The sequence below is a fragment of the Ailuropoda melanoleuca genome, chromosome X (assembly GCF_002007445.2).
Source record: "Ailuropoda melanoleuca isolate Jingjing chromosome X, ASM200744v2, whole genome shotgun sequence".
Taxonomy (NCBI): domain Eukaryota; kingdom Metazoa; phylum Chordata; class Mammalia; order Carnivora; family Ursidae; genus Ailuropoda; species Ailuropoda melanoleuca.
The window spans coordinates 100,966,301-100,991,510 of NC_048238.1; the positions used below are offsets into that span (position 1 = coordinate 100,966,301).

The following is a 25,210-nucleotide window of genomic DNA, read 5'->3' on the forward strand; positions in this document are numbered from 1 at the left end:
GAGGCTCCATCACCACCAGAATTTGTCTTCTCTAGCTTTTCCCTGCTGATCCCCAGTCTTCTCTTCTTTTTTTAATAATATTTTTTTATTATCAAAAGTGACATTTAGACATAAACAATCTGTATAAAAATTGGAAGTCATTCTTGTCCATAGAATGGTGTGGTCGCTCTGAATATACTTCTGTGCTGTGAATTCTATGCAACAGTAATTAAACAATACTGAAAATTCATTCCCTAGGGCACCTGGGCGGCCCATTTGGTTGAGCGATGGCCTCTTGGTTTAGGCTTAGGTCATGATCTCATGGGTCATGAGATGGAGCCCCACCTGGGGCTCTGCCCTCAGCGGGGAGTCTGCTTGAAGATTCTCTCCCTCTGCTCCTCTCTCCACTTGTACATGTTCACCCTCTCTCTCTAAAATAAAATAAAACTAAATCTTAAAAAAATAAAATGCATTCCCTTCTTCATACTGGCTTCACTATCAATCTACCAGTCTAACTTAATGAGAATATATAAGATCTTTATGGGAAATACTGAATTCTGTATTTATTTAATAATTCATTCCATTAACAAATATTTATTGGGCATGTGCTATATGCCAGGGACCAGGCTAGGTGCTTAGGATCCAATGGCAAATGAGCCTTCTAGTGGAGAAAACAATCACTGAACAAGTAATTCCAAGCAAGGTTTATGGGGCTCCTGAGGTTGGTTGTAATTCCACATTGGTTTCTATTACCCCTTATTACTCAAGGCCAGGGTGTATGCAAGGAATATGAATTTGTTGATCATAGTCAATGACCATGTCTGTTTAGGTCTTGGTAATTTCTGAAAACCAGGTGCATACTGGTTTTTACCAAATTTGGGATACTATTGAATGGTATCAAAGTACAACTTAATATTGATTTTTCAGGTCTGTGTCCTGCAATCCAATAAAGCCTGGTATTTTCAAAGAATCAGCTCTGCAGCAGTTGGGAAATAGACTTCAATGAAATTTCGCTCCCTGGTAAACATCACAACTATTTGCTTGTGTTGAATGAGGTCAGTAGTTCACAAGCCCAGTAATCTTAACATTAGACAAATCAAAATTAGTGAAATTTGCTATCAAAAGTTCTGTAATAGAATCTATCTTTTTGCTTTGATTTTAAGTTAACCATTGTTTGAGATTTTATATATATGTTTATATATACATATATATACACACGCACACATATATCTCCTGATTTTATTGACTATCCTCATCTAAGTAAGAGGAAGGGTCTCTTCTTTAGGTGATGGCCTTAAAAATGTAACTAATTCTTTAAGTACCCTTTCTTAGTCATAAGCCATGGAAAGTATCACATTCTGCCAGTGCTTTTAGACCAGGGGCTAGGATACTTTTTCTGTAAAAAAGGACCAAATAGTACTTTTAGCTTTGTTGGCCATACAGTGTCTGACTCAACTCCACTGTCATTGCACAGGAACAGCCATAGACAGTACATAAATCAATGATTATGCCTGTGTTTCAATAAAACTATATTTATATCCATTTTATGGCTGTGTAATATTCCACTGTGCATATATACCACACTTTCCTTATCCATTCATCTATTGATAGACACTTAGGTTGCTTCCATGTCTTGGCTATTTTAAATAATGCTGCAGTAAATAGGAAGTAGACCTGAATTGGCCCATAGTCCATAGTTTGCCAACCCTGGTTTTAGAGCATAAGAAACTTCTGTGGTTTCAGGAAAATAAACACAAATGAAGGACAGGTCAGCAAGGCATGGTCATGAAGCATTATCAAGCTACACTTATAAAGAGGTTCCTTTGGCTTAATTACTCGCCCTCTCCCTGCTTAGGAAGCACAGTTCCTAATTTACAGCTGAGCTTGAGCATTATGTAAGACCTTCGGGCCTGAAGTTATTCACCTAGCTTTCTTCCCCTGGTTTTCATATTCTTCCATAACATCATCTATTTCTGATCTTGGCTTTTAAAGTTTTGATTCATGGTTTGCTATATATTATCTGTTGTTCTTGCTCTTTATGGAGATAATGTCCTTTCTGACTGGTTCTTCAGGCCTGACTCTTGCGATCCAGTTGAAATTTATCTCCTGACATTTCCCTTGGCCTGTAACTCAGATTTCCCAGGCCCCACCATGGGGTGTTTGTTCTACTCATTTCTTCCCTAGGATTCAACCCTGTTCACCTTCTCAGATGTTCTTTCTTCCATCTCCTGCTTTGATTGACTTACACTTCTAAGCCCTGAAGAGGTATACAAAGGTGAGTCTAGTATCACAATATGTTCTGTACATGAATCCATGCTTCTGGAGAGCCCCATACTGCAGTAAAGAAACACAAGGGGCACATGTACATTCATGCTCTCTCTTTCTCCACATGTACACATGTGTATACAAACACACAAACACACACACAAATATCAAGCACTTAATATTGCCAAGCCCTCTGGTGGGTGTTTTACATCCATTAGCTCATTTAGTTCTCACAGGTACTTTGATAAGGCATGTATTACATTATTATTATCATTGTTATTATTTTATCATCATCTTCTCCATCACTTCCATTTTACAGATGAGAAACTGAGGCCCAGAGCAGTTTAATTAACCTTCCCAAGGTCATACAGTGAGAGAAAGTAGCAGAGTACAGATCTGTACTCAGTTTGATCTGAACCAGAGCTTGTGTTCTGATCATCAGAACAGCAGAGTGGTTGGTTGCTCTGCTGCGGTAGTTGCCTCAGAGATTCTAAGTAACAGAGACTTCACTCCTAAAGGGTTGAGACCCCTTCTTGTCTTTCTTTGCTTTTTCTTTTTTTCTTCCTTTTTTTTCAAGATTTTATTTCTAAGTAATCTCTACACCTAATGTGGGGCTCAAACTTACAACCCTCAGATCAAGAATGGCAGGCTCTACTGACTGAGCCAGCCAGGTACTCCTCTTTGCTTTTTCTAGGTTATTGTCTCTCTATCTCCTAGCACTACTTCTAGAAGTCCACAACCCTTACAGAAACCCTTCCCCCTTCTTGATCCAAGCCTCTACAGTGAAACAATGGCTTCATGTGGACAACCTACACTATAGTCACACAAAATGGGTTTGATTTCTGGCTCTGAACCTTACTAGTTGTATAAAACTGGGCAGGTTACTTAATCTTTCTGAAATTCAGTTTCTTCCTTTTTAAAAGAAGGACAATAATAGAATGTACCAGACAGGGTTGTTAGGAGAAAGGAAAGAAATAGTATACATAAAACCCTTGGACCAATGCCTGGCACAAAATATTGTTCAACACATGGTGACTGCTATCCATATTATTTCCCCACCCACCTCAAAGACCATTTCCCCTCCCCCATGATTTTCCCCTCTCCCTTGCCATGATCCATGGTACATATATCATCTATTTAGGCATCTGAGGGACTCCCAACTTCTATACTCCAGGTAACCTTTACAGCCATTTACTTTGGCCATCATTCTCTCAATGGTATATTTTTATTTTTTTCAACTAAGATCTACTTTTTTTTAGAGAAAAATGTGCTGAGTGATTTCATTTATATAATATTCTTGAAATACTAATTTTTAAAAATGAACAGATTAGTGGTTGCATGTACAGGAAAAAAAATAAATTATCAGAAACTGCCCCTGAGGAAGTTCGATATTGGACTTCCTATGTGAAGACTTTAAATCAACTGTCTTAAATGTGCTCAAAGATCTAAAGGAAGCCATGGGAAAAGAACTAAAGGAAACCAGGAGAACAATGTCTCACCAAATAGATAATATCAATAAAGAGATAGAAATTATAAAAATGAAGGAAATAGAAATTCTGGAACTGAAAAGTATAAAAACTAAAATGAATAACTCAGTAGAGGGGTTCCACAGCAGATTTAATCAGGCATAAAAAATAATTATCAACGTGAAGATAGGTCAATTGATATTATCAAATCTGAGAAACATAAAGAAAAAATAATGAAAAATGTACAGAGGCTGAGAAACCTGATGGAGACCTTCAAACAAACGAATATATTGTTAATGAGAGTCTCAGAGGAAGAGAAAAAGAAAAGAGGAAGAATTGCTGGTATAAACTCAAAGAGATCCACACCAAGACACATTATAATCAGATTGTCAAAATAAAAGCGAAAGAGTAAGTCTTAAAGTCAGCGAGAGAGAACTAACTCATCATATATAAAGGATACTCAATTGGATTAACAGCCAATTTATCCTCAGAAACTATGATGGGCAGAAGGCACTGGTATGACATATGTAAAGTGCTAAAAGAAAGAATTGTAAACCAAAAATTCTATATCCCACAAAACTATCCTTCACAAATGAAGAAAAAATTAAGATATCACGAGATAAACAAAAGCTGAGTTTGTCACTGGTAGCCCTACCTTATAAGAAATGCTAAAGGGAGTCCTCTAGTCTGAAATGAACAATGACGAGAAGCCAAACAAAGAAATAAGGAGGAGCAGTAAAGATAGCCACGAAGATAAATGGAAGAGAGTAGTATTGCATTTTTAGTTTTAAATTCTCTCTTTTTTCTATATTATTTAAAAAGCAAATGTTTAAAATGATAATTATAAATCTTTGTTAATGGACACACAATGTCTATAGATGAAGTTTGTGGCAATAACATAAAGGGTGGAATGAGTTCCCATAAAGGGAACAAAATTTTGCATACTGTTGAAAGGAGGTTGGTCCTAATTTAAAATGAATTCTTGTGAAGTTAAGATATTAATAGTAATCCTCAGGGTAGGTACTAAGAAAAAAAACAAAAAATGTGCAGAAAATAACAGAGAGAATCAAAGTGGTACACTAGAAAAAAAATTGGTCACAACAGAAGGCAGTAATGGAGAAACTAAGGCGTGAAAAAAAAGTATAAGACTTATAGAAAACAACAAAATGGCAAAAGTTAAGTCCTTTCTTATCAATAATTACTATATTCATTTTTTAAACTTTTTAAAAAAGTAATCTCTATGATCATCATGGGGCTCAAACTCACAGCCCCATGATCAAGAGTCACTCACATGCTCTACCAACTGAGCCAGCCAGGTGCCCCACTAATCACTTAAGATAAAATAGTTTAAACTCTCCAATTAGAAGGCAGACATTGGCAGAATGAATAAACAAACATAGTCCAACTATCCATCCATAGAAGAGAAACTTTAGATCTAAAGACACAAATAGGTTGAAAATAAAAGAAAGGGAAAGGACATTCCATGCAAATAGTAAAACCAAAAGAGCCGGTATGGCCATACTGATATCAGACAAAATAGACACTCTCTCTTTCTCTTAAATAATTAAATAAATAAATAAAATCTTTAAAAATAGAACCACTGTATGTTCCAGCAATTGCACTACTAGGTATTTCCCCAAAGAATACAAAATACTAATTCAAAAGGATACATGCACTGTGATGTTTATAGCAACACTATCTACAATAGTCAAATCATGGGCATAACCCAAGTGTCCACTGACCGATGAGTGGATAAAGAAGATGTGGTGTGTGTATGTATATATATGTACATGTATATGTACATATACATATATATAGTGGAATATTACTCAGCCATAAAAAAGAATGAAATCTTACCATTTGCAACAAAATGGATAGAGCTAGAGAGTATTATGCTAAATGAAATAAGTAGACAAAGATGAGTACCATATGATTTCACTACTACGTGGAATTTAAGAAACAAAACAAATGAGCAAGGGATTAAAAAAGGGAGAGGCACACCAAGAAACAGACTCTTAATTATAGAGAACAAATTGATGGTTACCAGAAAGGGAAGCGGGTGGGGAGATGGGTTAAGTAGGGGATGGGGGTTAAGGAGTGCACTTGTTGTCAGGAGCACTGGGTGTTGTATGGTAGTGTTGAATCACTAACTGTACACCTGAAACTAATATTACACTGTATGTTAACTAACTGGAGTTCAAATAAAAACTTTAAAAAAAGACATCACAAGAAAATAAAGCTATGAGGGAGGAGTTAAGATGGCAGAGGAGTAGGGGACCCCTTTTTCAGCCGGTCCCCTGAGTCGAGCTGGATAGGTACCAGACCAGCCTGAACATCCACGGAATCAGCCTGAGATGCAGGAAGATACATCTGGATCTCTACAAATGAACATCTGCAGCACTGAGTATTGAGGTACGAAACGGGGAGCCATGAAACCGCGCACAGATATCGGAAGATAAACGGAAGGGGGAGTGAGCCACTGCGTTCGGGCGCCGGGAAGAGGTAGCCACCTGCACAGGGGAGCGGGCGGACTCGCGGACCGGCACCTGCGAGAGAGCAGACTGAGACTGTGAGCCGGAAAGCGCGCGCCACCAGACTTCTCATGGAACTCCAGTGTGCTCACTGGAACCAGACTGAGACCAGGAGCTCCGGGAGCGCGCGGGGGCGGCTGGCGGCATTAGAAACACAAAGGACAGAGACGCACCGGCCCTGGAAGTGAGGGCTGGGACGCCGGGTGTGGGGCGCACATCCCGGGACGCTGCAGGGTTGAGCAGCACCAACAGTAACAGAGTTAAAGTGGCCAGAACATCAGTGGAGAATGGTCCGCGATCCCTCTGTTCTGAGACAGAGGCTGAGATTCAGCCACTGCTGCTCTGACTCTCAGAAGAGGCACAGCAAACCTCCAGGGAAAGTTGCCAGAGAACAACAGCCTGGAAATACTGGCTCACAGTGTGCCCATCCCCATCCCCCTCCCAAGGGACACGAAGACTCTACCCAAACAGGGTTGCCTGAGTATCGGCGCGGCAGGCCCTTCCCCCATAAGGCAGGCTGAAAAATCAAGAAGCCCACATCCCTAAGATCCCTATAAAACAAGGGCGCACAGCCTGGGTTCCGATCAATAATTTGGGCTCTGGACAACCCGCAAACTCTCCTCATCAGAATGATGAAAAGGAGAAATCCCCCCCCAGCAAAGAAAAGACAATGAGTCTGTGGCCTCTGGCACAGAACTAATGGATATGGATATAACCAGATTATCAGAAATGGAATTCAGAGTAACAATGATCAAGATGATGTGTAGGCTTGAAAAAAGTATTAACGAAAATGTTAATGAGAATATAGAATCTCTAAGGGCGGAAATGAGAGAATATGGCAGAAATTAAAAATTCTATGAGCCAAATGCAGTCAAAACTAGAGGCTCTGACGGCCAGGATGAATGAGGAAGAAGAACGTATCAGTGAATTGGAGGATGGGTTAGTAGAAGAGAAAGTTAAAATAGAATCTGCACTCAAAAAAATCCACACTCAAGAATGTAGGTTACGGGAGATTACTGACTCAATGAAACGTTCCAATGTCCGAATCATCGGCATCCCCGAGGGGGTGGAGAAAAACAGAGGTCTAGAAGAGATATTTGAACAAATTGTAGCTGAAAACTTCCCTAATCTAGCAAGGGAAACAAGCATTCGTGTCCAAGAGGCAGAGAGGACCCCACCCAAACTCAACCATGACAAACCTACACCACGTCACGTCATAGTGCAATTCACAAATATTCAATCTAAGGATACAATATTGAAAGGGGCCAGGGCAAAGAAATTTCTCACGTACCAAGGCAAAGGTATCAGAATTACGTAAGACCTGTCTACACAAACCTGGAATGAGAGAAAGGGTTGGGGGGGATTTTTAAAGCTCTTTCAGAGAAAAACATGCAGCCAAGGATCCTTTATCCAGCAAAGCTGTCATTCAGAATTGATGGAGAAATAAAGACGTTCCAAAATCGCCAATCATTAACCAATTTCGTAACCACGAAACCAGCCCTACAGGAGATATTAAGGGGGGCTCTATAAAGGTAAAAAGGCCCCAAGAGTGATACAGAGCAGCAAGTCACAACCGATACAAAGACTTTAAAGAGAAATGGCATCATTAAAATCATATCTGTCAATAATCTCTATCAATCTAAATGGCTTAAACTCTCCCATAAAACGCCACAGGGTTGCAGATTGGATAAAAAGACATGACCCATCCATTTGCTGTCTACAAGAGACTCATTTTGAACCTAAAGATACATTCAGACTGAAAGGGATGGGATACCATCTTTCACGCCAATAGACCTCAAAAGAAAGCTGGGGTAGCAATTCTCATATCCAACAGATTGGATTTTAAACTAAAGACTATAGTTAGAGACACAGAAGGGCACTATATTATTCTAAAGGATGTATCCAACAAGTGGATATGACAATTATAAATATATATGCCCCCAACAGGGGAGCAGCAAGATACACAAGCCAACTCTTAACCAAAATAAAGAGACATATAGATAAGAACACAGTAATAGTAGGGGACCTCAACACCCCACTATCAGAAATCAATAGAGCACTGGAGCAGAAAACCAACATAGAAATGAGAGCATTGAATGCCATACTCGACGAGTTGGACCTCATAGATATATATAGAACACTACACCCCAGAACCAAAGAATACTCATTCTATTCAAATGCCCATGGAACATTCTCAAGAATAGATCATGCTCTGGGACACAAAACAGGTCTCAGCCAATACCAAAAGATTGAAATTATCCCCTGCATATTCTCAGACCACAAACTCAAACACTTGGAGACTAAGAACCATCCTGCTCAGGAATGACTCGATAAACCAGGAAATCAAATATCAATTTAAACAATTTATGGAGACCAGGGAGAATGAAAACACAACGGTCTAAAACCTATGGGATACTGCAAAGGCAGTCCTAAGGGGGAAATACATAGCCATCCAAGCCTCACTCAAAAGAATAGAAAAATCTAAAATGCAGTTTCTATATTCTCACCTCAAGAAACTGGAACAGCAACAGAGGGACAGGCCTAACCCACTGACAAGGAAGGAGTTGACCAAGATTAGAGCAGAAATCAATGAATTAGAGACCAGAACCACAGTAGAGCAGATCAACAGGACTAGAAGCTNGTCAGGACTAGAAGCTGGTTATTTGAGAGAATCAATAAAATTGACAAACAGCTGGCAAGACTCCTCCAAAAGAATACAGAAAGGACCCAAATTAATAAAATTATGAATGAAAAAGGAATGGTCACGACCAACACCAATGAAATTGGAAGGATTATTAGAAACTTTTATCAACAGCTATATGCCAATAAATTAAGCAATCTGGAAGAGATGGAGGCCTTCCTGGAAACCTATAAACTACCAAGACTGAAACAGGAAGAAATTGATTTCTTAATCAGGCCAATTAATTATGAAGAGATTGAGTCAGTGATAAACAACCTTCCAAATAACAAAACTCCAGTCCCGGACGGTTTTCTTGGGGAATTCTACCAAACATTCAAAGAAGAAATAATACCTATTCTCCTAAAGCTATTTCAAAAAATAGAAACAGAAGGAAAGCTACCAAACTCATTCTATGAGGCTAATATTACCTTGATCCCCAAACCAGGCAAAGACCCCCTCAAAAAGGAGAATTACAGACCGATTTCTCTAATGAATATGGATGCCAAAATCCTCAACAAGATCCTTGCTAATAGAATCCAACAGTACATTAAAAGGATTATCCATCATGACCTAGTGGGATTCATACCTGGGATGCAAGCATGGTTCAACATTCGCAAATCGATCTGCGTGTTACATCATATCAACAAGAAAAGACTCAGGAACCATATGATCCTCTCAATTGATGCAGAAAAAGCATTTGACAAAATACAGCATCCTTTCCTGATTAAAACCCTTCAGAGTGTAGGAATAGAGGGTACATTTCTCAATCTCATAAAAGCCATCTATGAAAAGCCTACTGCAAGCATTATTCTCAATGGGGAAAAGCTGGAAGCCTTTCCCTTAAGATCAGGAACACGACAAGGATGCCCACTCTCGCCACTATTATTCAACATAGTACTAGAAGTCCTTGCAACAGCAATCAGAAGACAAAAAGGGATCAAAGGTATCCAAATCGGCAAAGAAGAAGTCAAACTGTCTCTCTTTGCAGATGACATGATACTCTATATGGAAAACCCAAAGGAATCCACTCCCAAACTATTAGAAGTTATAGAACAATTCAGTAAGGTGGCAGGATACAAAATCAATGCCCAGAAATCAGTTGCATTTCTATACACGAATAACGAGACTGAAGAAAGAGAAATTAGGGAATCCATCCCATTTACAATAACACCAAAAACCATACGTTACCTTGGAATTAACTTAACCAGAGACGTAAAGGACCTATATCCTAGAAACTATAGATCACTTTTGAAAGATATTGAGGAAGACATAAAAAGATGGAAAAATATTCCATGCTCATGGATTGGAAGAATTAACATAGTTAAAATGTCCATACTACCCAGAGCAATCTACACTTTCAATGCTATCCCGATCAAAATACCGAGGACATTTTTCAAAGAACTGGAACAAATAGTCCTTAAATTTGTATGGAACCAGAAAAGGCCCCGAATCTCCAAGGAACTGTTGAAAAGGAAAAACAAAGCTGGGGGCATCACAATGCCGGATTTCGAGCTGTACTACAAAGCTGTGATCACAAAGACAGCATGGTACTGGCACAAAAACAGACACATCGACCAATGGAACAGAATAGAGAACCCAGAAATGGACCCTCGGCTCTTTGGGCAACTAATCTTTGATAAAGCAGGAAAAAACATCCGGTGGAAAAAAGACAGTCTCTTCAATAAATGGTGCTGGGAAAATTGGACAGCTACATGCAAAAGAATGAAACTTGACCACTCTCTCACACCATACACAAAAATAAACTCCAAATGGATGAAAGACCTCAATGTGAGACAGGAATCCATCAAAATTCTAGAGGAGAACATAGGCAACAACTTCTATGACATCGGCCAGAGCAACCTTTTTCACGACACATCTCCAAAGGCAAGAGAAATAAAAGATAAAATGAACTTATGGGACTTTATCAGGATAAAGAGCTTCTGCACAGCCAAGGAAACAGTCAAAAAAACTAAGAGACAGCCCACGGAATGGGAGAATATATTTGCAAAGGACACCACAGATAAAAGACTGGTATCCAAGATCTACAAAGAAATTCTCAAACTCAATACATGAGAAACAAATAAACAAATCATTAAATATGCAGAAGATATGAACAGACACTTTTCCAATGATGACATACAAATGGCTAACAGACACTTGAAAAAATGTTCAAAATCATTAGCCATCAGGGAAATTCANGGGAAATTCAAATCAAAACCACACTAAGATACCACCTTATGCCAGTTAGAATGGCAAAAATAGACAAGGCATGAAACAACAATTGTTGGAGAGGATGTGGAGAAAGGGGATCCCTCCTACATTGTTGGCGGGAATGAAAGTTGGTACAGCCACTCTGGAAAACAGTGTGGAGGTCCCTTAAAAAGTTAAAAATTGAGCTACCCTATGACCTAGCCATTGCACTACTGGGTATTTACCCAAAAGATACAGACGTAGTGAAGAGAAGGGCCATATGCACCCCAATGTTCATAGCAGCATTGTCCACAATAGCCAAATTGTGGAAGGAACCGAGATGCCCTTCAACAGATGGCCGGATTAAGAAGTTGTGGTCCATATACACAATGGAATATTACTCAGATATCAGAAAGAACGAGTTCTCAACATTTGCTGCAACATGGACGGCACTGGAGGAGATAATGCTAAGTGAAATAAGTCAAGCAGAGAAAGACAATTATTATATGATTTCTCTCATCTATGGAACATAAGAACTAGGAAGATCGGTAGGGGAAGAAAGGGATAAAGAAAGGGGGGTTAATCAGAGGGGGGAATGAAACATGAGAGACTATGGNTGGACTCTGAGAAGCAAACTGAGGGCTTCAGAGGGGAGGGGGCTGGGGGAATGGGATAGACTGGTGATGGGTAGTAAGGAGGGCATGTATAGCATGATGCACTGGGTGTTATACGCAACTAATGAATCATCGAACTTTACATCCGAAACCGGTGATGTGCTGTATGGTGACTAACATAATATAATAAAAAAACATTAAAATAAAAAAAATAAAGCTATAATACCAATATCCCTTATGAATATAGATGTAAAAATCCTCAACAAAATTCACCCAACAAAATATCAGCAAACTGAATCCAGCAGTATCTTAAAGTTTATACTCTATAACCAAGTGGGGTTGATCCTAGGACTGCAAGGATGGTTCAACATATGAAAATCATTTGGCGTAATATACCACATTAATAGACAAAGGGAAAAAAGCACACCTCAGTTAACACAGAAAGGACATTTGACAAAACCCGATATCCTTTTATGATAAAAACACTCACAAACTAGAAATAGGGGAAAGTTCCTCAATATAAAAGCTCTATATGAAAAATGCTTAGCTAATATAATATTCAATGGTGAAAGACTAAAAGCTTTTCCCCTAAGGTCAGGAACAAGAGAAGGATGCCCACTATCACCACTTCTGTTTTAACATTGTACTGGAAGTTTTAGCTAGGGCAGTTAGGCAAGGGAAAAAAAGTATCTATATTGGAAAGGAAGAAAGGAAACTCAGTTTTCAGGTGATATGAAATTATATATAAAAAATCCTAAAGAATCTACAAAAAATTAGAGCTAATACATTAATTCAACAAAGTTGTAGTATACAAAATCAACACCTGAAAATATGTTGAATTTTTGTACTCTAGTGGTTAGTCATCTTAAAATGAAAGTGTGAAGACAATTTCATTTACAATAGCATGAAAAAGAATAACATGTTTAGGAAAGAATTGAATTTAAAAAGTGTAAAACTTATACTCTGAAAACTACCAAACATATTCGAAAGAAATATAAAGACCTAAATAAATGGAGATACCTCATGTACATGGATTGGGAGACTTAATATTATTATAATGGTGATACTATCCAAGGCAATCTACAGATTCAATGTCATCCCTATCAAAACTTCATTGGTCTTTTTTTTTTTTTGCAGAAATGGAAAAACAGATCCTACAAGTCATGTGGAATTGTAAGGGACCCCAAAAATCAAAACAGTTTTGAAAAGCAAAAATTACATTGGATGACTCAAACTTACTACAAACTTACGGTAATCAAAGCAGTGTGATACTGACAAATGGATGGACATATAGATCAGTGGGATAGAATCGAGGGTCCAGTAATAGATTCGTGTACCTATTGTCAATTGATTTTTGACAAGGGTGCTCAGACCATTCAGTTAGGAAGTAATAGTCTTTTCAGCAAATAGTTCTTGCAAAACTGAATAGCCACATGCAAAAGTTTGAAGTTGGACCCCTAGTTCAGACCATATACAAAAATTAACTAAAAATGGATCAAAGCCTTAAATGTAAGAACTAATAGTATAAAACTCTTAGAAGAAAACATAGGAATATATCTTCATGTCATTGGATTTGGCAATGGATTCTTAGATATGACATCAAAACACAGGCAATAAAAGGAAAAATGGATAAAATGGAGTTTGTCAAAATTCAAAATTTTTGTGCTTCAGAGGCCACTATCAAGATAGTAAAAAGACAACCTAAAGAATAGGAGAAAATATTTGCAAATCATACATCTATTAAGGGTTTAGTATCCACAATAAAGAACTCTTATAACTCAACAACAAACAACCTGATTAAGGAGTAGTCAGAGGACTTAAATAGACATTTCTCCAATGAATATAAATAAATGGCCAACATGCTGGTAGTGGGAATGTGAAATGGTGCAGTTGTTTTGGAAAACACTGGGTCCAAAATGTTAAACATAGAATCACCATATGAACCAGCAACTCCATTCCTACAAAAGAATTGAAAACATATTTAAACAAATGCATGCATACAAATGTCCATTTCAGCACTATTCACTTTAACCTCAAGGTGGAAGAAAATAACAAATGTCTATCAACTGATGAGTGGATAAACAAATGTGGTCTATCCATACAGTGGAATATTATTTGGCCATGAAAAGAAATGATGTACTGATACATGTTACAGCATGGATGAACCTCAAAAACATGCTAATCAAAAGAAACCAAACAGAAAAGGTCACATATTATATGATTCCATTTATATGAAATAATCTAGAATTGGTACATTTATAGAGACAGAAAGCAAATTAGTGGTTTCCAGGGGCTGGGAGAAGGGAGAATGGGTAGTGACTGCTTAGTGGGTGTGGGATTACCTTTTGGAGTGATGAAAATGTTCTGGAATAAAAAGAAGTGATGGTTGCATAACACTGGGAATATACTAAATGCCTTTGAATTGCATGCTGAAAATGTTTAATTTTATGTTATGCAAATTTTAAATAAATTTAAAAAGTGATCAGTCTAGATGCCATCAGGAAAATGGATTTGAAAATAGCATGAATGTAAATGAGACCAGTTAGAAGGCTATCACAGTGGTCCAGATGAGAAATGGTGGTGGCCTCAACTAAGATGCTGGCAGTAGGGATAGAGAGAAACAGATTAATTCAAGTTATTTAGGAACCAGTGTTTACAGGACTTGGTGGCCAATGAGATAAGGTATGCATGACAGGCGTTGAGGATGTCTCTGAAGGTTTAAGGCTGGGCACCTAGTCAAACAGCAACACCATTGGGATTAAAACCCATTTAACAGATGCACAATTAGAGAGGCCATTGGCTTGCTCACTGTCACACTGTGAGCCAGTAAGGGAAATATGCCCAGTACTGCTCTCCTGCTCTTCTGACTTCTGGTTCAGGAGCCTTTGTACTTAATACAGCAAATATGAGTACTGACTTTAAGAAGTCACCTGAATATTTTCAAATAACTGTATAATTGAGATCTTATTTGCCTTCATTTTAATACCTGTGTTTGGAATTCTGAAGTTTTAGCCATGACCATATTCTGATGTAAATACATCTCTCCTCTCTGAGCCTCCTTTTATTATGCTTTCTATCCAGGACTGACAACCCTGAAAGGCCCTTCTCTTATTGACCTTTCCCCTCCATCAACACAATCCAGGAAATGTAATGTAGTCTTTCCTCTGCTCTCTGAAACAATATAATTGTTAGGGACTGAATTTCTGCAGCTTCAAGCCTTCTGGTGATGAAATAGAGATGAGCGACTCAGAGCACCCCAAGTATAGGGATGAGTAGAAGAGGCTTTGGGCTTGGGGGCTGGGGAGGAGAAAGGAGACAAAGCACGTGACCCTATCATGGGGACCTCAGTCCCAGGCAGCGGGAGGCAGTGGGGGTAGGAGCACAGCAAAACCTCAGCTGCTGGAGAGGAAGAGCCAGGACCTTTTGTCTCATAATGTATGGAAGAGTGTGTGCATGTATGTGATGACGATGATTAAATGGTACATGGTATCAGCGAAAATTGTCAGCACGGATGCTGATTAGGGATGCTGAAGAACTAATAGTATGGAAGGAAACTGGAAAAATTGGTCTGAGTGTGGAAAAGTAATACTAATTACAATCATTTATGCGAACTGCTTACCATTTATGACTAATTACCACCCAACACAATAACCATTAGGTATATCATTAAGTATGTGTCAGATTAACTTTGTTGTCAGTTTTATTTGTGATTAGAACAGTAAACTCTGCATGTATGCTTGCACTTAATAGTTTGTTGCTCATGCAAGCACGGCTGTCAGCTCACAATTTAAAAAATCATTATGTTAGGGCTGGAGCGTGGCAGGCTTTGAATTCCAGGCTAAGTAGTTTGTAGTTAATTTAGGAGGCAATGGGGAGCCCTTACAAAATAATCAACAGGGAAGATACATGATCAGTGCTGTACTTTAGGAATCACAGATTGGTAGTGCTAAAAGATTCCTTAGAGATTACGTACCCGATGGTTACCATCCAGGGGGCACTGGCAACCACAGTGAAGGTTCTGGAGGGATTGTCAAGATTTCAGAAAAACTAAGGGGAGCCATGCACTTCTCCATAATAAGGCTGTACATTTCAACTACAATGTCAATGTTATTTGTTTTGGGCTAGAATTGATCAAACTGGGACACTGATCAGAAGCATTGATTGGCAGTTATGAAAGTCTGATTATTTATTTTTATTTTGTAAAGGTTTATTTATTATTTTAGACACACAGAGAGAGAGAGAGAGAGAGAGTGTGTGTGTGTGTGTGTGTGTGTGTGTGTGAGTGAGTGGGGAGAGGGGCAAAGGGAGAGAATCTCCAGCAGACTCCCTGCTGAGTGCAGAGCCCAGATGCAGGGACTGAATCCATGATCCTAAGACCAGGACCTGAGCTGAAATCAAGAGTTGAATGCCTATCTGACTGAGCCACCTAGGCCCCCCTGATTATTTTTTTAAATGGGAGAACAAGTTAATTGTTTCTTAGCAAATGAAAATTTTAACATCAGAAATTTTTTCTAATCATGGACTCCACAAGTTAAAAACAAAAGAAAAGGAGTTTTGGGTTGTGAAAAAGTTGGGAGCCTCTATTATAATCCAACCAATCCTTTCATCTACAGATGGGAAAAGAGAGCCTAGAGACAGATGGAACTTGCCTTAGAGGAAGATGGGCAAATGGATTGGACAGTTCAAATGGAAGGTAAGTGAAATTAGATACCACAAAATCAGTTCAGTAGCCAATAGAAGTGCCTAGATTAGGGTGGTAGAAATCGATCTACAAAGGAGAAGGGCAGATGGGAGAAAATGAAAAGGCAGTGCCAGACAGGACCACTAGTTGGATGTGGGCAGAGAAGGAGAGAAAGAAGTTGCGGAGGACTCTAAAATTTCCAGTGTGACTGAATGGAGCAGTGATGGCATCATCAGCAGAAATATAAAAAAACTGGAGGAAGAATTGGTTTTAGAATAGAGGGGAATCGTGAGTTTGGTTTTAGAACATATTGCCTGTAACTCGTGGTACATTTTCAAAAAGAGCATGACGATAGAAATTGGAAACACGTGGGTTTGGTTTTTGGTAAGGAATTTCTCCTTTGACTTTTGTTTTCTATATCTATAGATCTAGGGCAATAATATCTGCCTTATAGAATTAGTGAGAGGATTAAATGGGAGCATATATAGAAAGTACCCAGCACATTATCTAGCCGAGTGGCAAGAGCTCATTTCTCTTCTCCGGAGGACGTATGGAGATAGAAATGTTTAGAGGCAGTTAAGAAACAACGGAGAGTTCAGGAAAGATATCAGATCCCAAGTTATATGTTTAGGATGCAAAAATGTTTTATTTTTATTTATTATATTTTTAACTGCAAAACACAGATAGTGCTTTCCCAGGGTTTCTGGGAGGATGATGTCACCAGGACATAATACAGGAGAAGCCACACTTACTGAGAATTTGGGAAGGACTCTAGCAAAGGAACCTGAAGGAATGGACAGAGGGGGATAGAGAGCACACTGTCAATGAAGCCAAGGGAGGGAAAATAATTTGAAAGTGGAAGGTGTGGTCCATGGGGTCAAATACAGTAAAAAGATCTAGAAAATGAAGACAGAGATGAGGCCATTAGGAAGTCACTTTTAGAGACCTCAGAGAATTAGGGATGAATTAAATAAGAGGCTAAGTAGCAAGTGAAGGTAAGTCAGTAGAGACAGTAAAGGAAAAGGAACCCTTTCAACATGGACCATGAAACAAGAGGGATAGAGGCAACAGTAACTCAAAAGAGTAGCAGCTATAAGGGAAGGTTATTTCAGGCTACTTAAATCCTGAGCATGCTGTTGGCCGGGGAAATGATACCAGTGGAGAATAGACTGATAAGACAGAAGAGACAGGTCATATTTATAAAGCAGCATCTGTTAAGAAGTTATGCGTAGGCAGCCCCAGGCTGTGGTCACTTTAAAGATGTGCTTAGTGGAGGGCCAAAAGTTTAAGCCAAGAGAAGTCACCTGATGTCAAACCAGAAGCAAGAAATCCCATTGTAACTGTTTGCCTATACTTGTGAACAAACCATCCTAAATAAGGAGCTACTCTTCTCAGTGTGAAGTGTGATTTGGGTACTCTGAGTATGGCTCCTTAAGGCAGGGAGCTCAAAATTCTGATCCTTAAGACTTTTCGATGCGAATAAGCTTTAATGACAGAGTCATTAAAATTAAACCTTCCTCTCACTTTAAAGTATGGAGCAAGACCTGGATGTTTACTATTACTATCTAACATTATTCTGGACATACTGGATGATTTAATTAGGCAAGAGAAAAATAAGAGGTTAAAAAAAATTGGAAGTGAGACTTCTGGAATGGCAGTGAGAGAAGTTTGGCACATTCCCCCAGCAAAACAACTATTTAACGGGTAAAAAACTATTTCTTAAAAAACACACACAAACATTTAAAATCTCCAGAAATTGTCTCAAGGCATAAAGAAAATGGAGAAATGTTTATTCAAGAAAATCTACTCTATCTTGGTAAGAAAAATGAGACTCTGTGTCTTTTAAGCCAAACCTGCTCCCATCCCCCACCTTACCCCGGGTTAGTGATAGCACCTCTATCCTTAGGTGTGGCTAAGAAGATGAGGGCTCTCTCTGCCCCCGATTCTAGTCCAGGGCTACTATTTCACAATCAGAAAGGCAGGCTCAGGGGTGCCTGCGTGGCTCAGTCGGTTAAGCGTCTGCCTCTTGGTTTCCGCTGGGGCTGTGATCTTGGGGTTGTGAGATCCAGCCCCGTGTTGGGCTCTCTGCTCAGCGCAGAGTCTGCTTAGGATTCTCTCTCTCCCCCTCCCTCTGCCCCTCCCCTGCTCACACATGCTCTCTCTGTCTCTCTCTCACTCAGGGAGAAACGGACCACTGTCCTACCCTGGGCAACCACCAGTCTACTTTCTAGCACTATAGATGTGCCTCTTCTGGATATAGCGTATAAATGGGATGATGTGATATGTAGATTTTGTGTCTGGCTCTTTCACTTAGCATAATGTCTTCAAGGTTCGTTCACACTATAGCATGTATTAGTACTTCATTCCTTTTTTTCATTGTGGTAAAATATGCAGAACTTAGAAGTTACCGGTTTAACCATTTTAAGCATACAGTTCAGTGGCATTAAGTACATTCATATTGTTGTGCAACCATCACCACTCACCATCTCCAGAATTTTTCATCATCTGTACCCATTACACAATAATGCCCAATTCCCCTCTCCCCCAGTCCCTGGTAACCGCTATTCTACTTCTGTCTATGGATTTAACTGTTGGGGTTACCTCATGTTTGTGCAGTCATACAATATTTGTCTTTTTGTGTTTGGCTTATTTGGCAGAATCATAGTCTAGTGTGTGGAAATACCACATTTTGTTTACCTATTCACCAGGTGATGGACATTTGGGTTATTTCCACCTCTGGGCTATTATGAAAACTGCTTCAATGAACACCTATGTGTAAGTTTTTGTGTGGACATATGTTTTCTTTCCTCTTGGGCATATATGTAGAAATTGCCAGATCACATGATAACTCCATGATTAACCTTTTGAGGAGCTGCCAAACTGTTTTCCAAAGTGACTGCATCACTTCACATTCCCACCAGCAATGTGGGTTTCTGATTTCTGTCATCCGTGCCAACACTTGCTATTAACTTTTTAAAAATTACAGCAATCCTAGTGGGTGTAAAGTAGTATTTCATTGTGGTTTTGGTTTGCATTTCCCTAATGACTAATGATTTTGAGCACCTTTTCATGTGCTTATTGGCCACTTTTATATCTTTAGAGAAATGTATATTCAAATGTTTTGCCCATTTTTAAATTGGGTTGTCATTTTATTACTGGTTTGTAAGAGTTCTTTATATGTTGTAGAAACAGGTCTCTTGTCAGATATATGATTTGCAAATATTTTCTTCCATATTGTGGGTTGCCTTTTCACTTTCTTTGAATCATAAAAGTTTTTGATTTTAATAAAGTCCAATTTATCTACTTTTTAAAAAGTTGTTACACTTCCAGTGTCATGTCTGAGAAACCATTGCCTAATCCAAGGTCATGGGGCTTTACACTTATTTCACAAATAAAATACATAGGATTACCGAGAAGATAATCACATGGAAAAAGTTATCCAACCATTTGAAAATCTGTAATGTAGTTTTACATAGATATAGATATGTCTTTATGAACTTAATAAATAACAAGATTTATTGTTGGGTTTAACAGCTATTATAATTTTGAAGTAATAATGAGCATGATGATATTTTGAGATATCTACAAGTCTAATGTGATAGGAAAGTATCTGTGATTTCTTTTGGTGACCAAGTCAAAGCTGTTGCTGATGTTACTTTGGTCTGTTGCTTACAGCATAAGAAAAGGAATGTGCTACATTTCAGTTACAAGTCAGTAGAAGTAAAGTTGTAATTTTTTCCTACCCAAGTTAATAGATTCTCTGAATTCTACCTGTGGATCCTAGGTTAAGAACCCTTACAATAGATAAAGTCAAAGCTCCAAATGAATAACAATACTGTAAAATTTCGTTCTAAGGTATTATTAACAAAGCAAGATTTACCCATGAAATCCAAATATTGAGTAATCAACAAAAAGGTGAAAGTAATGTTGAAATTAATACAGCTGCCTTAGACTTAACTATTATCTACCTTGGTTGGGGACGATTAATTCAGTTTAGAAAAGTATTTTGCTAGTCCCTTCCTATTCAGATGTGATCAACAAAGATATAGTATTACTATCCTTTTAATAACTGGACTAATGGGATTCAAATTTTATCTAAATACTCTAATTCACTCTAATTCCAACTAAAGGTTGAAAACATACATAATTTACTTTCTGGTTGGATTTATTCAAACTGTTCTCAGAAGAGATGAGTTTGTTGAGGCAGCCAGCTGCTCTGGGCATTCTGAGGTAGAAAACTGTGTTCAATTGTAAAGGAAAAAAAGACCAAGTACTAGAAATAGATCACAGAAAAGAGTGTCTAAGTGAAAAGTTTAATAAGGGGTTATATTTCCTAGTTCACTGGAAACTGATGACTCCCTCTAATAATCTGTTGATATATTTGCTATTATTATGGTTGTGAATAGGTAATGCATTTATGTGGTTCAAAAGTCAAAGTGATATAACAAGAAATCCCCAGAAAAGTCTTAGTCTCACCTATAATACAATATACCCTGCCCCCCAACCCTATAGGCAGTGATTCTTTATGAGATGAAAGCAAACATCTGTGTTTTTACCCCTTTCTTACACAAATGACAACATACGATATATACTGTTTTGCACCATGCACTTGTCACTTAGTATATGCTGGAGAATTTTCTATATCAGTATAGTAAGAATGTCCTCATTCTCTTTTACAGCTGACAAGCATCCTGTGGTGGGAATATACATGCCATTGTTTATTTTACCTATTCTGCTTGATAGACCCTAGGATTGTTTCCAGTCTTTTCTATTTGTGGGTCTACTTTTAAACTTTTACTCATTTTATTTAGAAGTTGCATTAGTCTAGACACTTTGGGTTGTAAGTAGCAGGAATTTGATTTAAATTAGCTTAAATAAAAAATGGGATCCTTACTACTGAGTGGTAACCCAGCCTTCTCTCCTTTTTGCCTATTCATAGTAGCATGAAACCTTTGCTTTTACAACACACATCTGGCCTTTATTTCTCTTCTTTACCCATAAGCCCAGTACAATCCAAGTATCACTGCTTGGAATCTCCTTGATCTTAAATCAAAAGCACAGTCAAGCCCAGGAATCACATGTCAATCCTACTATAAGGTGGCCATCCGGATGATTCATAGCATGCCTACATAAAGGTCTTGTTTAGATAAGCATCAAAATAACATAAAATTAAAATATTCTCATGGAGACCTCATCTCCCAGAATCATTTCTGGAATTCCAAGTGGGGAAAACACTGGACTTCAGTATATGTTTTCAGGAATATTTTAGGTGCAAAATGAGGAGTCTTCTAACACCCAGAGAGAGTTTGATCCAAGACAAAAATAGGCATTTCTGAATGACCAGACTGTTGCCCAGGGAGTGGGGATAATCTACCCTTCAGATACTTACACAAGTTGGGAAGTATTGCTACCAGAAGAAATCAGCTTAGTGGGTGGAGAAGTTGGCCTGGCCTGCATCATAAAGGTCATCCCACCCAGTGGATGGAGAACTTTTTTTTTTATTATATTATGTTAGTCACCATACAGTACATCCCTAGTTTTTGATGTAAAGTTCCATGATTCATTACTTGCGTATAATACCCAGTGCACCGTGCAATACGTGCCCTCCTTAATAGCAGGGCTGGAAAATAAGACCTATATGAAGAAAGTAAAATGAACTGGTGTTATTCAGTTTGGGGATGAAAAGAATGAATTAGAGTTGAATATATGAATCAAGATGAAGATCAGTTAATCTCTGTAGGAGGAAGCTAAGATAAGTGACCTTCACTTGCAGGCAGATTATGAATGAGGAAATACTTTCTGATAATTAGAGCAACAAGCAATGGAAGAGGATTAGGAGTCCCTTTGCTTAAAGGTAAAAAAGCTGCCATCTGTTTATGTGTGGAAGATGGTAGTCAAAGACTCTTGGAGCACTCCTTTTAAGCATAACGGTAGTATCTGTGGCCCTCACTAAGGGTTGAGGTAAACTAGAAGGGAACTATGGATACTTTTGGGGATTTGAATCAGTAGACCCAGTTAAGAAAAGATCCACATCTCTTCCCAAAATTTATTTTACCTGGTAAAAGATTTAAATTACAGATGTGTTCATTTAGGAAATGGCTGGGACTCAGAAGAGAGAATGATGGGTTTTCCTGCTCTTAAAAGCGACTGTGATAAGTTTCATGTTCTCACTTAATAGAATAAATTTCCTGGCGTTTACCTTATCTCAGGCGATTCTGCAAGACACGCAACTTGACATTTTATCTATTTGGATTTTTTTCTCGCAAAATCAATCCTTGTGCCATATACCTAGGGTGATCTTATTTTCTGAAAAATATTTGCAACATACGGTTTGAGAAAAACATGCTTGGGAGTAGTGGTATGGCTTATCTTATTTATAGTCAGTAATTATTTACTCTGTACCTACTGTATGCTAAGCACTATCTTAGCTTCTTGGAAAACAGCAGCGAATCACACGTATAAAGTTTTCTGCCTTCATGGAACTTACATTATTGTGAGGGGAGAGAAACGATAAACAATAGATATTTAAAACTAAGTAAATTGTATAGTATGTTAGATAGTAATAAGTGCTACTGGAAGAAGAAAAGGCAGAGCCAGGCAAGGTGGATCAGGCATGCTGGGCTGGGAGCAGGAAGTAGGCTGCAGGATTAAGTAGGTGGTTAGCAGAGGTCTCTATGAGAAAATCAATTCTGTTCAAAAACTTGAAAAAATTGAGGAAAGGTGGACATCTTGGGAGAGAGAGACTGAGGCCAAGGGGACAGCCTATGGGACAGCTAATGAGAAAGCCTTAAGACAGGAGAATGGGTGGTCTGTTCACAGAATAGCAAGGAGGCCAGTGTGGCTGGAGGGGAGGGAGTGAGATCAAGAGTTGTGGTAGAGGAGGGGCAGATCATGAGGGCCTTGTAGGTCACAGGAAGGGCTTTGACTTTGACTTGGAGGAAAATGAGAGTCATTGATGTGTTTTGTGCAGGGGCATCTCAGATCTGATTTCTGCTTTTATTTATTTATTTTTATTATAATAATGTTTTTTATTATATTATGTTAGTCACCATACAGTACATCCCTGGTTTCTGATGTAAAGTTCGATGATTCATTAGTTGCGTATAACACCCAGTGCACCATGCAATACGTGCCCTCCTTACTACCCATCACCAGACTATCCCATTCCCCCACCCCCTTCCCCTCTGAAGCCCTCAGTTTGCTTCTCAGAGTCCATAGTCTCTCGTGCTTCATTCCCCTTTCTGATTACCCCCCCTTTCTTTATCCCTTTCTTCTCCTACCGATCTTCCTAGTTCTTATGTTCCATAGATGAGAACATCTGCCACCATTCGAGAGACCCTGGATATGCAGAGGAACTTATGTAGAATTACACAGAGGAACTTCGTGAAGGTGAAGTTTCTAACATAAATGAGGAAAGTTGTGACAAAAAGAATAGATATCCCGAAGGAAGTGACACCAGCAAAAGCTCACACTGAAGGAATCTGTGGAGATATTTCACAATATCGAATGTGGAAGGATAAAATGTTGGAAGTTGATCCAGACTTTGAAAGGAGTGTGGCACTTCCCCAGGCATGAAAAGATGTTCTCTTGGTATTAGAAGTTTTGAGAAGGAGAAGGCAAGTACCGTTCAAACTACCTTTGATATGTTTTTTACAAAGAAATAAAGCAATTTGTCAACATTTCCAGTGTTTTAAATTACATTGTACGAAACAAATACTACTTTCACAGTTTTTTCATTCTCCTATACACTTACAATGAAATCGACAGAGTGAAGGGTTTTTTTAATGTTTTGACAAAAAAAAAATGTAAATGTCAGAGCACAAGTGCAATTTCTCCCACTGAGTAAGATTGCCGGGCATGATTTCAGCTCACAGTCATTTTCAACATCCTGCACTGCCACACACAGAGAGGACTGCCTGTACTTAGTGAGGACTAGATCTGGGGTTTGACCTTGGAACTGAGTGGCTCCAGTGAGGTAGAGATGGTCTTGTAGTTGAAGGCTTTTTGGTGCTCCTTTTCAGTAGAAATTCTAGAACCCTCAACAGCTGCGAGAGATTTATATCAGTGACTTGTTAATATAACCAACCCAACAGGTAAGCTTAGTGGTGTGAGGAGAGGTGCCAGGAAGTTCCCATACTCCCAACCCTTCTCTCTCTTGCTGCCATTGTACTGTAAAATGCTGCCATTAGAGATTTAGTTCTTCAGGTTAAGCCTTGCCCTTCTTGAATTGTTAAAAACTATGTACGTGAAATGGTAACTATGCGAGGTGATGTATGTATAAACTAATCTTATTGTGGTAGTCATTTCACAATATATATGTCTATCAAACACAAAATATGGACATGGAAAGACTGCTATAGCAAGTAAGTGCACTAGGACAATACAGGAAAGGGGAACTGAGGTTCCAGAAAGGGCATCTTTTTAGAAAAAGAAAATAAATTTGGCAAGCTGTGACAAAAGCCTTAAAAATATGTATTCCCCTTTGACCCAGTAACCTCACTTCTGAGAGATTCTATCTGAAGGGAAGTAGGTGAAAAATTATGCACAGAATTGTTTGTCATATTATCTTCTATAATAAATGGTAGAAATAATGGTGGGGGGTGGGGGGAATGTGTAAGTAAATGTATGATACATGCAAATGATGTGATATTATGCATCCTTAAAAATATATTTATGAATATTGGGAATTTTCTTTGGGTTATCATGAAAATATCATGGGAAGAGTTTGTGAAATAATATAAATTGAGAAAGCAAGAATATAAAACTATATATACTGTGTGATCTCATTACAAGTGCATAGAAAA

General features: G+C 38.5%; 1 long non-coding RNA gene across 1 annotated transcript in view; it reads left to right on the forward strand.

The window, feature by feature from the left end:
- Nucleotides 1–923: 923 nt before the first annotated feature.
- LOC117797468 overlaps nt 924–25,210 on the forward strand; it is a 36,940-nt gene continuing 12,653 nt past the window's right edge. Inside the window, exons 1-3 of the long non-coding RNA XR_004622471.1 lie at nt 924–1,034; nt 12,863–12,976; nt 16,339–16,418. This is a non-coding gene — a long non-coding RNA (uncharacterized LOC117797468). The remainder of the gene's footprint in view (nt 1,035–12,862; nt 12,977–16,338; nt 16,419–25,210) is intronic.